The following is a 13001-nucleotide window of genomic DNA, read 5'->3' as shown; positions in this document are numbered from 1 at the left end:
TTCTACATGATAACCGCCAGTTGTGCCAGCACCATTTGTTGAAAATGCTGTCTTTTTTCCACTGGATGGTTATAGCTCCCTTGTCAAAGATCAAGTGACCATAGGTGTGTGAGTTCATCTCTGGGTCTTCAATTCTGTTCCATTGGTCTACTTGTCTGTCACTATACCAGTACCATGCAGTTTTGATCACAATTGCTTTGTAGTACAGTTTTAGGTCCGGCATGGTGATTCCACCAGAGGTTCTTTTATCCTTGAGAAGAGTTTTTGCTATCCTCGGTTTTTTGTTATTCCAGATGAATCTGCCGATTGCCCTTTCTAATTCGTTGAAGAATTGAGTTGGAATTTTGATGGGGATTGCATTGAATCTGTAGATTGCTTTTGGCAAGATGGCCATTTTTACAATGTTGATCCTGCCAATCCATGAGCATGGGAGATCTTGCCATCTTCTGAGATCTTTAATTTCTTTCTTTAGAGACTTGAAGTTCTTATCATACAGATCTTTCACTTCCTTAGTTAGAGTCACGCCAAGGTATTTTATATTATTTGTGATTATTGAGAAGGGTGTTGTTTCCCTAATTTCTTTCTCAGCCTGTTTATCCTTTGTGTACAGAAAGGCCATTGACTTGTTTGAGTTAATTTTATATCCAGCTACTTTATTGAAGCTGTTTATCAGGCTTAGGAGTTCTCTGGTGGAATTTTTAGGGTCACTTATATATACTATCATATCATCTGCAAAAAGTGATATTTTGACTTCTTCCTTTCCAATTTGTATCCCCTTGATCTCCTTTTGTTGTCTAATTGCTCTGGCTAGGACTTCAAGTACAATGTTGAATAGGTAGGGCGAGAGTGGACAGCCTTGTCTAGTCCCTGATTTTAGTGGGATTGCTTCCACCTTCTCACCATTTACTTTGATGTTGGCTACTAGTTTGCTGTAGATTGCTTTTATCATGTTTAGGTATGGGCCTTGAATTCCTGATCTTTCCAAGACTTTTATCATGAATGGATGTTGGATTTTGTCAAATGCTTTCTCAGCATCTAACGAGACGATCATGTGGTTTTTGTCTTTGAGTTTGTTTATATACTGGATTACATTGATGGATTTCCGTATATTGAACCATCCCTGCATCCCTGGGATGAAACCTACTTGGTCAGGATGGATGATTGTTTTGATGTGTTCTTGGATTTGGTTAGCAAGAACTTTATTGAGGATTTTTGCATCGATATTCATAAGGGAAATTGGTCTGAAATTCTCTATCTTTGTTGGGTCTTTTTGTGGTTTAGGTATCAGAGTAATTGTGGCTTCATAGAATGAGTTGGGTAGAGTACCTTCCGTTTCTATTTTGTGGAATAGTTTGTGAAGAACTGGAATTAGGTCTTCTTTGAAGGTCTGATAGAACTCTGCACTAAACCCGTCTGGTCCTGGCCTTTTTTTGGCTGGGAGACTATTAATGACTGCTTCTATTTCTTTAGGGGATATAGGACTGTTGAGATCATTAACCTGATCTTGATTTAGCTTTGGTACCTGGTATCTGTCTAGAAACTTGTCCATTTCATCCAGGTTTTCCAGTTTTGTTGAGTATAGCCTTTTGTAGAAGGATCTGATGGTATTTTGGATTTCTTCAGGATCTGTTGTTATGTCTCCCTTTTCATTTCTGATTTTGTTAATTAGGATGCTTTCCCTGTGCCCTCTAGTGAGTCTGGCAAAGGGTTTATCTATCTTGTTGATTTTCTCAAAGAACCAGCTCCTTGATTGGTTGATTCTTTGAACAGTTCTTCTTGTTTCCACTTGGTTGATTTCACCCCTGAGTTTGATTATTTCCTGCCTTCTACTCCTCTTGGGTGAATTTGCTTCCTTTTCTTCTAGACCTTTTAGGTGTGTTGTCAAGCTGCTAATGTGTGCTCTCTCTATTTTCTTTTTGGAGGCACTCAGAGCTATGAGTTTTCCTCTTAGGAATGCTTTCATTGTGTCCCATAAGTTTGGGTATGTTGTGGCTTCATTTTCATTAAACTCCAAAAAGTCCTTAATTTCTTTCTTTATTCCTTCCTTGACCAAGGTATCATTGAGAAGAGTGTTGTTCAGTTTCCACGTGAATGTTGGCGTTCTATTATTTATTTTGTTATTGAAGATTAGCCTTAGTCCATGGTGATCTGATAGGATGCATGGGACAATTTTAATATTTTTGTATATGTTGAGGCTTGTTTTGTGACCAATTATGTGGTCAATTTTAGAGAAGGTACCATGAGGTGCTGAGAAGAAGGTATATCCTTTTGTTTTAGGATAAAATGTTCTGTACATATCTGTTAAGTCCATTTGTTTCATCACTTCTGTTAGTTTCACTGTGTCCCTGTTTAGTTTCTGTTTCCATGATCTGTCCATTGGTGAAAGTGGTGTGTTGAAGTCTCCCACTATTATTGTGTGAGGTGCAATGTGTGCTTTGAGCTTTACTACAGTTTCTTTAATGAATGTGGCTGCCCTTGTATTTGGAGCATAGATATTCAGAATTGGGAGTTCCTCTTGGAGGATTTTACCTTTGATGAGTATGAAGTGCCCCTCCTTGTCTTTTTTGATGACTTTGGGTTGGAAGTCAATCTTATCAGATATTAGGATGGCTACTCCAGCTTGTTTCTTCATACTATTTGCTTGGAAAATTGTTTTCCAGCCTTTCATTTTGAGGTAGTGTCTATCTTTTTCTCTGAGATGAGTTTCCTGTAAGCAGCAAAATGTTGGGTCTTGTTTGTGTAGCCAGTTTGTTAGTCTATGTCTTTTTATTGGGGAGTTGAGACCATTGATATTAAGAGATATTAAGGAAAAGTAATTGTTGCTTCCTGTTATTTTTGTTGTTAAAGTTGGCATTCTGTTCTTGTGGCTGTCTTCTTTTAGGTTTGTTGAGGGATTATCTTCTTGTTTTTTCTAGGGCGTGGTTCCCGTCCTTGTATTGGGTTTTTTCTGTTATTATCTTTTGAAGGGCTGGATTCGTGGAGAGATAATGGGTGAATTTAGTTTTGTCGTGGAATACTTTGGTTTCTCCATCTATGGTAATTGAGAGTTTGGCTGGGTATAGTAGCCTGGGCTGGAATTTGTGTTCTCTTAGTGTCTGTATAACATCTGTCCAGGCTCTTCTGGCTTTCGTAGTCTCTGGTGAAAAATCTGGTGTAATTCTGATAGGCTTGCCTTTATATGTTACTTGACCTTTTTCCCTTACTGCTTTTAGTATTCTATCTTTATTTAGTGCATTTGATGTTCTGATTATTATGTGTCAGGAGGAATTTCTTTTCTGGTCCAGTCTATTTGGAGTTCTGTAGGCTTCTTGTATGTTCATGGGCATCTCTTTCTTTAGGTTTGGGAAGTTTTCTTCAATAATTTTGTTGAAGATGTTTGCTGGTCCTTTGAGTTGAAAATCTTCATTCTCATCCACTCCTATTATCCGTAGATTTGGTCTTCTCATTGTGTCCTGGATTTCCTGGATGTTTTGAGTTAGGATCTTTTTGCATTTTCCATTTTCTTTGATTGTTGTGCCGATGTTCTCTATGGAATCTTCTGCACCTGAGATTCTCTCTTCCATCTCTTGTATTCTGTTGCTGATGCTGGCATCTATGGTTCCAGATTTCTTTCCTAGGGTTTCTATCTCCAGCGTTGCCTCACTTTGGGTTTTCTTTATTGTGTCTACTTCCCTTTTTAGGTCTAGTATGGTTTTGTTCATTTCCATCACCTGTTTGGATGTGTTTTCCTGTTTTTCTATAAGGACTTCTACCTGTTTGGTTGTGTTTTCCTGTTTTTCTTTAAGGACTTGTAACTCTTTAGCAGTGTTCTCCTGTATTTCTTTAAGTGAGTTATTAAATTCCTTCTTTATGTCTTCTACCATCATCATGAGATATGCTTTTAAATCCAGGTCTACCTTTTCAGGTGTGTTAGGGTGCCCTGGATTGGGCGAAGTGGGCGTTCTGGGTTCTGATGATGGTGAGTGGTCCTGGTTTCTGTTAGTAGGATTCTTACGTTTACCTTTCGCCATCTGGCAATCTCTGGAGTTAGTTGTTATAGTTGTCTTTGTTTAGAGATTGTTCCTCTGGTGATTTTGTTACCCTTTATCAACAGACGTGGGAGACTAGCTCTCTCCTCTGAGTTTCAGTGGTCAGAGCAGTCTCTGCAGGCAAGCCCTCCTCTTTCAGGGAAGGTGCACAGTTATCTGGTGTTTGGACCTCCTCCTGGCTGAAGATGAAGGCCCAAAACAGGATCTTTCCCAGAAGCTGTGTTGCTTTGGCCAGGAAGGTGGCCGGTTGTCTGGAGCCGAAGATGGAGCCACCTCAGAAGCTCTCTGGCTCTCACCTGTCCCAGAAACGGCTGGCCTCTGTATCCCACACCCTCAACCGTGCCTCATGTTTCATTTTTAACAATCATTTTTACAACAATTTTAGTATGTCTTTTGATTTTAAACAAAATTATACTTAGAAAATATATCTGAGTCATAAAAAGCTACCAAGAATTTTTAAAGTCATTATTTGCAAATGTAAAATACAAAAGGAAGGACTGGTTATTAATATCCCCTCAAGAGAAAAACAACTAAAGTACTGCGTAGGAAACTCTTCTGATCTATGTTTCAAAGTTAGTTGCTTTGTAGGAAATTATTTTGAAGGGCAAGACTGGTGTTTAATTTGTTGTATTTAAACTGTGTAGGAAACAAATAGAGTTGGCCAAAGCACAGCCAATGGCTCAGGACAAACAACACCCAAAACGTAAAATCAACTCAAAGAACCCACCTGAGGCCACTCTGCTGGTTCGTTTCTGCCAACTCCACAGAGACCTACACAACCCTGGGAGGAAGAAACTCAGCTAAGGAACTGCCCCATCAGTGTGGTCTATGGGCATATCTGCGGACACTTTCTTTTTGTTTTGTTTTAGTCTGGGTTTTTTGAGACAGGCCTTAGCTAGCCTGGAACTCATAGAGATCCACCTGCTTTGCCTTCTGAACCCCAAAATTAAAGCTGTGAGAACCATGGCATGGCTTTTTTGTTAGGTGTTGTGGGGTTTGGGTACATTTCCTTGGTTAAAGAGGCTGTGGAAGGGCCCATCCACTTACCCCTGGACAGGTGGCTAAGAAAGAAAGTTGAGCGAGCCAGGCAGAGCAAGCCAGGCAGACTGCTTTCCATCATGGTTCCTGCCTCTGCGTCTGAGTTTCTGTTCTGACTTCCTTCAATGATCAACCATGATCAGGAATAATCCAAATCAATCTTTCCTCCTCATGTTGCTTTTGGTTATGGTATTTCTCACAACAGAAAGGAAACTAGGGCAGTCATTAACACATTTTTCCTCAAATTATTAAGGAATAGTAGATAAATACAATATTGTTTTCTATTAGGGCATTAAAACAAGCAAGCAAGCAAACAAACAAACAAAAAAAACAGTAGTTTAATTCCTCCAAAAGAATATTTTGAAGATTTCTAGGGTTTCTCTTTTTCCAACCTCAAAAATTCAGGTAGAGAATCATCAAGGATAGCTCCTGATATCATCAACCTTGAACCTCATACACATGTGTAAAAATGAACCCACACAGATGCAAACATCCACGCATACACACAACAAATACTAGCAATTTTTAAATGATGGATAGCCCTCTAAAATAAGTCATAGATGTAACTTGACTACAAATATGTATGTATGTATCCATTTGGGATTTTAAAATGGTGGCACTATTTTAGAATATTAAGTTCATGAACCTCCATAAGGAAGTAGGTCACTGGAAACAGGTCCTTGCGAGACTGACTCTTTCCTGTCATAATGGCACGCACATGTGGCAAAAACTACTCACTTACCTCTCCTTCATGCCCCCACTGCTATAATATTCTTCCCAAGTTCATGCATGGCTACCATGGGCTGAACCTCTGAAAACTTGACCCACAAGAAACCCGTCCTCGTTTAAGGTTTTTTGTTTGTTTGTTTGTTTGTTTTTGGGGTTTGTTTTGGTTTGTTTTTTTAAACCAAGGATTCTATAATAATGGTGAAGAAACTAACTTGTTTATCTATAAGGCCATGAAATCATCTTTTTTACAGAATATCTATTAAAGTAATAAGATAGCTGTTTGGGAATGTCTTCCATATAGTACATAGTCAAAATGGTTCACAGTCACTTCTAACAAGTTAAGATGTGATACCACTTCTAGGTAATTCTAACAAGTAGACTTTCCAATCAAATAACTTTCCATACTAGGAAACCATTCTAGCAAACCTGGCATAGTGGTGCATGCCTTTAATTCTAGTACTCAGGAGGCAGAAACAGGTGGTTCTCTCTTGTTTGAGGCCAGCCTCTTCTACATAACAAATCCCAGACCAACTAGAACTACATAGTTAAGAAGAACAACAAGAACAAGAAGAAGAAGAACAAGAACTAGAAGAACAAGAAGGAGGAGGAAAGGGGGAAAGGGGGAAGGGGGAGGGGGGAAAGGGAAGGAAGGGAGAAGGGGAAGGAAGGAGGAGGAGGAGGAGAAGGAAGGAGGAGAAGGAGGAGAAGGAGGAGAAGGAGGAAGAAGAACCATCATCCTTCACTCCAACATCCTTCCCTTTATATAAAGGAACCAGACCCCTAATGAGACACTGCAAAGAGCAAAGGCTAACCTTCCAACACTTTAGACATATCTCATTTCATTTTCACACACACTGTAAAATGATAGGCTTACAACTAGGAAGCCAAGGCTCCAATAAAACCAAGAAACCTACTCAGAATTCAAGTCTAAATCCAAAACCTAAGCCTCTCCCATACGCTATTTCAGTTATTTCCAGCCATGACTGAGAATAACCCAGCACACATGCTTTTCCATATCCTGTGCACTCACAGTACTTCCCTACTCCAAGAGTTCTAAGAATATCATCACTGTAAAACAGGACTTGTTTAACTTCTAAGTTTTTCTCCATCAGTATCTCCTGAATGTTAAAATAAATGCACCCACTCTCTTATCTTACAACTGTTGACTAAAAAAATCACCAGGGCAAAACAAGGCAAATTTCCTAAAATGCATTTATCTTTAAGCAATTATCCTTAAGCAATTTATCTTAGTCCCACTGTTTATAAAAAGGTTTTCTTTTTGTTTTGTTTTGTTTTTTGTTTTTGGAGTTCTAAGGCACACAAAGAGAATCTAAGAGTTGAATATGGATGAAGAGAAGGTTTCATATTTACTTTTACTAGCCTGCAGAAATTAAAGATTTTCTTCACATGCAGGCAACGAATCATAGTACCATTAGCTATAGATAGTAAACTATTAGCTATAGGTAGTAAACGATAACTTTACTACCACAAAGCACAGATAATCATATCACAACACTATAGGTGATATGTAACTGGTTTCTTTTTTAATTGTTATTTACACCCATTTCTCAGAGAACATTTAATGAGCTATTGTGTATGTCAAAAAGCAAAAGAACACCTGGTATTAGGGATTGGATACAGCTCAATGGTGGAGTGCCTGCCCAACATACAAAGACCCTGTGTTTAAGCAAAAACACTGTAATATGCACATGCAATAGGAATAAGCGGCTGGGTATGATTATTGCCAAGAAGATCACTAAATAAGACTGGAAAATTCACAAGTGTGTAATCCAGACAAAGAAGCATAAAAAACATGACAAAGGCAATGAACCTTTGAAAGATCACAATTCCTCAATTAAGAAATAAAAACACATTGAAATTGTTAAATTCTGAAGAAAAAAAAACTATTAACAAAATACAAAGAAAACTTTGTTATTAAAAAATTACAAATATTTCCTATTATCATTGCAAAATCCTAAAGCACAGTGTTGTAAGTAAAGCCGCTGAGGCAGCAGTCCTCCAGCAACTGCTCTGTGAACTGCTGTGCCACGGGTTTTATTATGATGATGGCAAAAACACACTTTCCATCTCTTCTAGTAGTAAGCCTTAAAAGAAAACAGGACAACCCACTCATAAAACTGGCTAAGTTATAGCTTTTACATTACAATGGTTTGTATTCAAAGTGATAAAGGTGGTCATTATTCTAATCCTTTAAATGAAAAAATTCTTCAGAGAGCATTTTTAAAATAAGAAAGACAAAAAGGAAGCCAAGATAACCCTAAAACAAGCTAAAACAACACCGTGGGTACAGTTGGTGGTATCAACAGCTGGTTTGAATTTACTTTTCTACCAAAAAAATGAAAAAAGTCATGATATTAAATATAAGAACTGTGCCACCAGATTAAAAATAATCCAATCAAAAGATTCCTCGTGGAATCTTGAATTTATTCAATGTAACAGGCATTCCCTCTATTTACAGAACTACTACCTCAGACATAAAACAAACTCCACCTATGAAGACATGCCAGCAGTTTACCATATATAGAAAGACATAGTCATGATTTTCAGTATAAGGATGAAAAATCCTTAAATGTATGATCTGTAATGTATCAGCATCATCATAAATTACTGAAACAAACAAACAAACAAATAACTGATAGAGTACAAGTAAAAGATGTCTTCCTGTAAATAATTTGTATTTGACAGACCTGGGTATATACCTTAGTTGTTAGCTTGTTTGCTCTGGTTTGAATCCCCAGTATTATAATGAGGGTGTGGTGGCTATAATGAGAGAGAGAGAGAGAGAGAGAAGAGAGAAGAGAGAGAGGAGAGAGAGAGGAGAAAGAGAGAGAGAGAAGAGAAGAGAGAGAGGAGAGAGAGAGAAGAGAGGAGAGAGAAGAGAGAAGAGAGAAGAGAGAAGAGAGAAGAGAGAGAGAGGCAAAAAGCATAAAAATTCAGGGTCACAGTGAATTCCCTCCATCTGGACTACAAAAGCTCTATTCCAAGAAGAAGACAAAAAATTGTGTTTTGTTTTGTTTTTAACTAATACTACATCTTGTAATAGTTAATGATCTAGCTGGACATACTGGCTCACATCTTTAATACTAGGCACTCCAGAGGCAGAGATAGGCAGGTATCTGAGTTTGAGGACAGTTTGGTCTACAAAGAGTTCTAGGACAGCCAGGGTGTGGTGGTTTAAATATGCTTGGCCCGTAGGAATTGTACAGTTAGGAGGTGTGGCCTTGTTGGAAGAAATGTATCACTGTGGGGATGGGCTTTGGAGGTCTCCTCCTATGCTCAGGCTCCACCCATTGAGGAAGAGAGCTTCCTCCTAGCTGCCTGAGGATACCAGCCTGTGCCTGGATGCCTTCAGATTAAGATGTAGAACTCTCTGCTCCTGCTCCAACACCACGTCTGCCTGCTTGCTGCGATGCTTCCCTCCATGATGATAAACTGTAAGCTAGCCCCAATTAAATGTTTGCCTTTATAAGAGTTGCCTTGATTTCCAGCAATAAAACCCTAACTAAAACACAGAGCTACATAGAGAGCTTTCTCAAAAAAAAAAAAAAAAAAATTGGGGGTGGGGGGTGGGGAGGGAGAAAGAAAGAAAGGAAGAAAGAAAAGAAAAGAAGAGAAGAGAAAAGAAATAGAAGCAGTAAGTGTATAGAATTGATTTTTAAAGTGTATAAATTGTAATTATTAATAGTGGTTTTAAATTACATCAGAAGTGTTTTAAATTTCAGATTCTAGAACATTTGCATAGACTTTGCCAGTGAGCATCCCTAATGAACAATTCAAATTAAAGATGCTCAATATGTGTAACTAAGTTTATTACTATATTTACTCTCGCCAAAAATGCTCTCATCATCTTGGTACTTTTAAATAATAGCTACTTTAATTACTTCAAGGAGGAATACCATTTATTTATAAAGGATATTCTTCTTTAAATAGACTGTTCTGAAGTGAGGGAGGAACAGCTGACATTAGTGATCACTAAACCAAGCACAATGCAACATAAGTCATCCACCCAGTCAACATTTGAAATATTCCCATTTTAAAGGTCAAAGAATGGAAATATAGAGAAATTGTATTATTTCATTTACACACAACCCATAAATGAAAGGCAAATTCGAAACCTAAATTCTTTCACAACTATACTAATCTACTGGCCATCCAAAAGAGAAAACAAGAAAAATACTTTATGTGAAAGACTTTAAAAAAATGGATTTTCTCATCTTCTCTCATTTCCTCTCAGACACTTTGCTGTATGCTCTAAAGCCTCAGCATAGGAAAGAAGACAGCTAACTATCAATAAGAAGGTTTGAGAACTATAACCCAATGAATCAGTAAACAAAAAGTAATAAACACACCTGAGCACTGCTCCCGATAATGGGTCTTCCTTTGTAAAAAGGCTCTAAAGGACAACAGTGCATGCAGTGTATTTCAAACCTTGTTCAGCAAAGCTATATTCTTTATACCTGTTCCACAAAATCAAGCGTCACCAGGGTATGTTCTGGGTTCTCTCAGCACTGGACTGAGGTAAATTTTGGTTTTTTAAGATCTATTTATTGTGCACTACAGCAAATGTATGCAGGTCAGAGAACAACTTGTGGGCATTGAGGTTCTCTCCTTCTACTATGAAACCCTGAGATTAAGCTCAGGTCATCAGTCTTGACATATAGAGTACCTTTAGCCCACTAAGCCACCACTATAGCCCAGTAGGGGACTCTTAAGGACAGGACAGACATGGAACTCGTTTATAATACCAACAATCTGGAGGCTGAGGCAGGAGGATTGCAAATTCAAGGCAAGATTGGACAAGATTCTTTTTTTTAAAAAAAGATTTATTTATTATACATAAGTACACTGTAGCTGACTTCAGACTCTCATTACAGGTGGTTGTGAGCCACCATGTGGTTGCTGGGAATTGAACTCAGGACCTTCGGAAGAGCAGTCAATGCTCTTGCTGAGCCATCGCACCAGCTCCAAGATTCTTTTTTTAAAGGAGGGGTGGGAATGGCCCTCAACATATGTTTACAGGGTGATAGATGAATAAAGATATATACCCAGGGCTAGTGAAGAAGGTAATTCAGGGGTAGCAGCACCTGCCTGGCATGTCAATACCCTGAGTTTGATCCCTAGAATAGTAAAGCAAAAAGAAAAAAGAATCATTATAAACTTTAACACAGCCTAGATTAATTTTCAAGCTAGGAATTATTGGAGTAGCCAATCTAATGTTGAATAAAATCAACTTCCAACCAAAAGTTATCAAAAAGGATAAGGAAGAACACTTCATACTCATCACAGGAAAAGTCTACCAAGAAGATCTCTCAATTCTGAACATCTATGCTCCAAATGCAAGGGCAGCCACATTCATTAAAGACACTTTACTAAAGCTCAAAGCACACATTGCACCTCACACAATAATACTGGGAGACTTCAACACCCCTCTCTCATCAATGGACAGATCATAGAAACACAAACTAAACAGAGACACAGTGAAACTAACAGAAGTTATGGACCAAATGGATTTAACAGATATCTAAAGAACATTTCATCCTAAAACAAAACAAAAATACCACCTTCTCAGCACCTCATGGTACCTTCTCAAAAACTTACCATATAATTGGTAACAAAAAAGGCCTCAACAGATATAAGGAGATTCAAATAATCCCATGCATCCCATCAGATCACCATGGATTAAAGCTGATATTCAATAGCAACAAAAACAACAGAAAGCCCACACACACATGGAAGCTGAACAATGCCCTACTCAATGATAACTTTGTCAAGGAAGAAATAAAGAACGAAATTAAAGACTTTTTAGAATTTAATGAAAATGAAGGCACAACATACCCAAACTTATGGGACACAATGAAAACATTGCTAAGAGGAAAACTCATAGCTCTGAGTGCTGCCAAAAAGAAACTAGAGAGAGCACACACTAGCAGCTTGACAACACACCTAGAAGCTCTAGAACAAAAAGAAGCAAATACACCCAAGAGACAACATGAAATAATCAAACACAGGGCTGAAATCAACCAAGTAGAAACAAAAAGAACTATATAAAGAATCAACAAAACCAGAAGCTGGTTCTTTGAGAAAATCAACAAGGTAAATGAACCCTTAGCCAGACTAACCAGAAGACACAGAGACAGTATCCAAATTATCAAAATCAGAAATGAAAAGGGAGGCATAACAGAAAACTGAGGAAATTCAAAAAAATCATCACATCAGATCCTACAACAAAAGCCTATATTCAACATAACTGGAAAATCTGGATGAAATGGACAAGTTTCTAGACAGATACCAAATACCTAAGTTAAGTCAGGATCAGATAAACCACCCAAACAGTCCCATAACCCCTAAAGAAAGAGGCAATCATTAAATGTTTCCCAACCAAAAAAAAAAAAAAAAAAGCCCAGGACCAGATGGGTTTAGTGCAGAACTCTATCAGACCTTCAAAGAAGACCTAATACTCTTCAAACTATTTCACAAAATAGAAATAGAAGGAACACTACCCAATTCACTCTATGAAGCCACAGTTACACTGCGTATTCTCCCTTGGAGATGGAATGATTTGTCTAATCAGGAGCCTGTCACAATTTTCTTTCATAGATGGCTTCATAACAGATTTTTTTCTACTTCTATCATGTTTAATGCTCCAAATAGATTTTAAAAAGTTGAGTGCAAATTACCTTTAGCTTCAGAAGACATCATGTATATTTAAGAGCATTTAACTATTTTAAATTATTTTGATGACAAAAAATATAATACTGAGTTGTATATTTTAAAATAAATTTTATTAGTTTAATTTAAAAAACGTTACCTTGGTCATAGTGTTGCCTGTTCATAGCAGTAAAACCCTAAGACACCTAGCAACCTGAGTTCAGCCCTGGCACTTGGAAAGAAAGCCAACTCCCAAAGCTGTCCTCTGACTTCCACCCACATGGGACATGTGCAAAACACATCAGAGAAATAAGGAGGTAGTAGTTTAAAGCATTTAGTGTTCGTGCAGAGGATCCAAGTTTGGTTCACACACACCTTGAATCTCAAAAGCAGGCAGAACATGGTCTACATAACAAGTTCCAGGCTAATCAGGGCTTTAAAAAAGGAGAGAGAAGAAAAAGAAAAAGAAAAAAGAATGAAAGAAAGGAAGGAGAGAGGGAGGGAGGGAGGGAGGAAAGGAAGGAAAAAGTCTTTATT

General features: G+C 38.0%; 1 protein-coding gene across 9 annotated transcripts in view; it reads right to left on the bottom strand.

The window, feature by feature from the left end:
- Positions 1–13001, bottom strand: part of Sfmbt1 (Scm-like with four mbt domains 1) — a 107873-nt gene that overhangs the window by 69566 nt on the left and 25306 nt on the right. The window lies entirely within an intron of this gene.

The sequence above is a fragment of the Mus musculus genome, chromosome 14 (genome assembly GCF_000001635.26).
Source record: "Mus musculus strain C57BL/6J chromosome 14, GRCm38.p6 C57BL/6J".
Classification (NCBI taxonomy): Eukaryota; Metazoa; Chordata; class Mammalia; order Rodentia; family Muridae; genus Mus; species Mus musculus.
The sequence above is the reverse complement of the archived record's forward strand: the minus strand, read 5'-3'. Positions and strand labels throughout refer to the sequence as shown.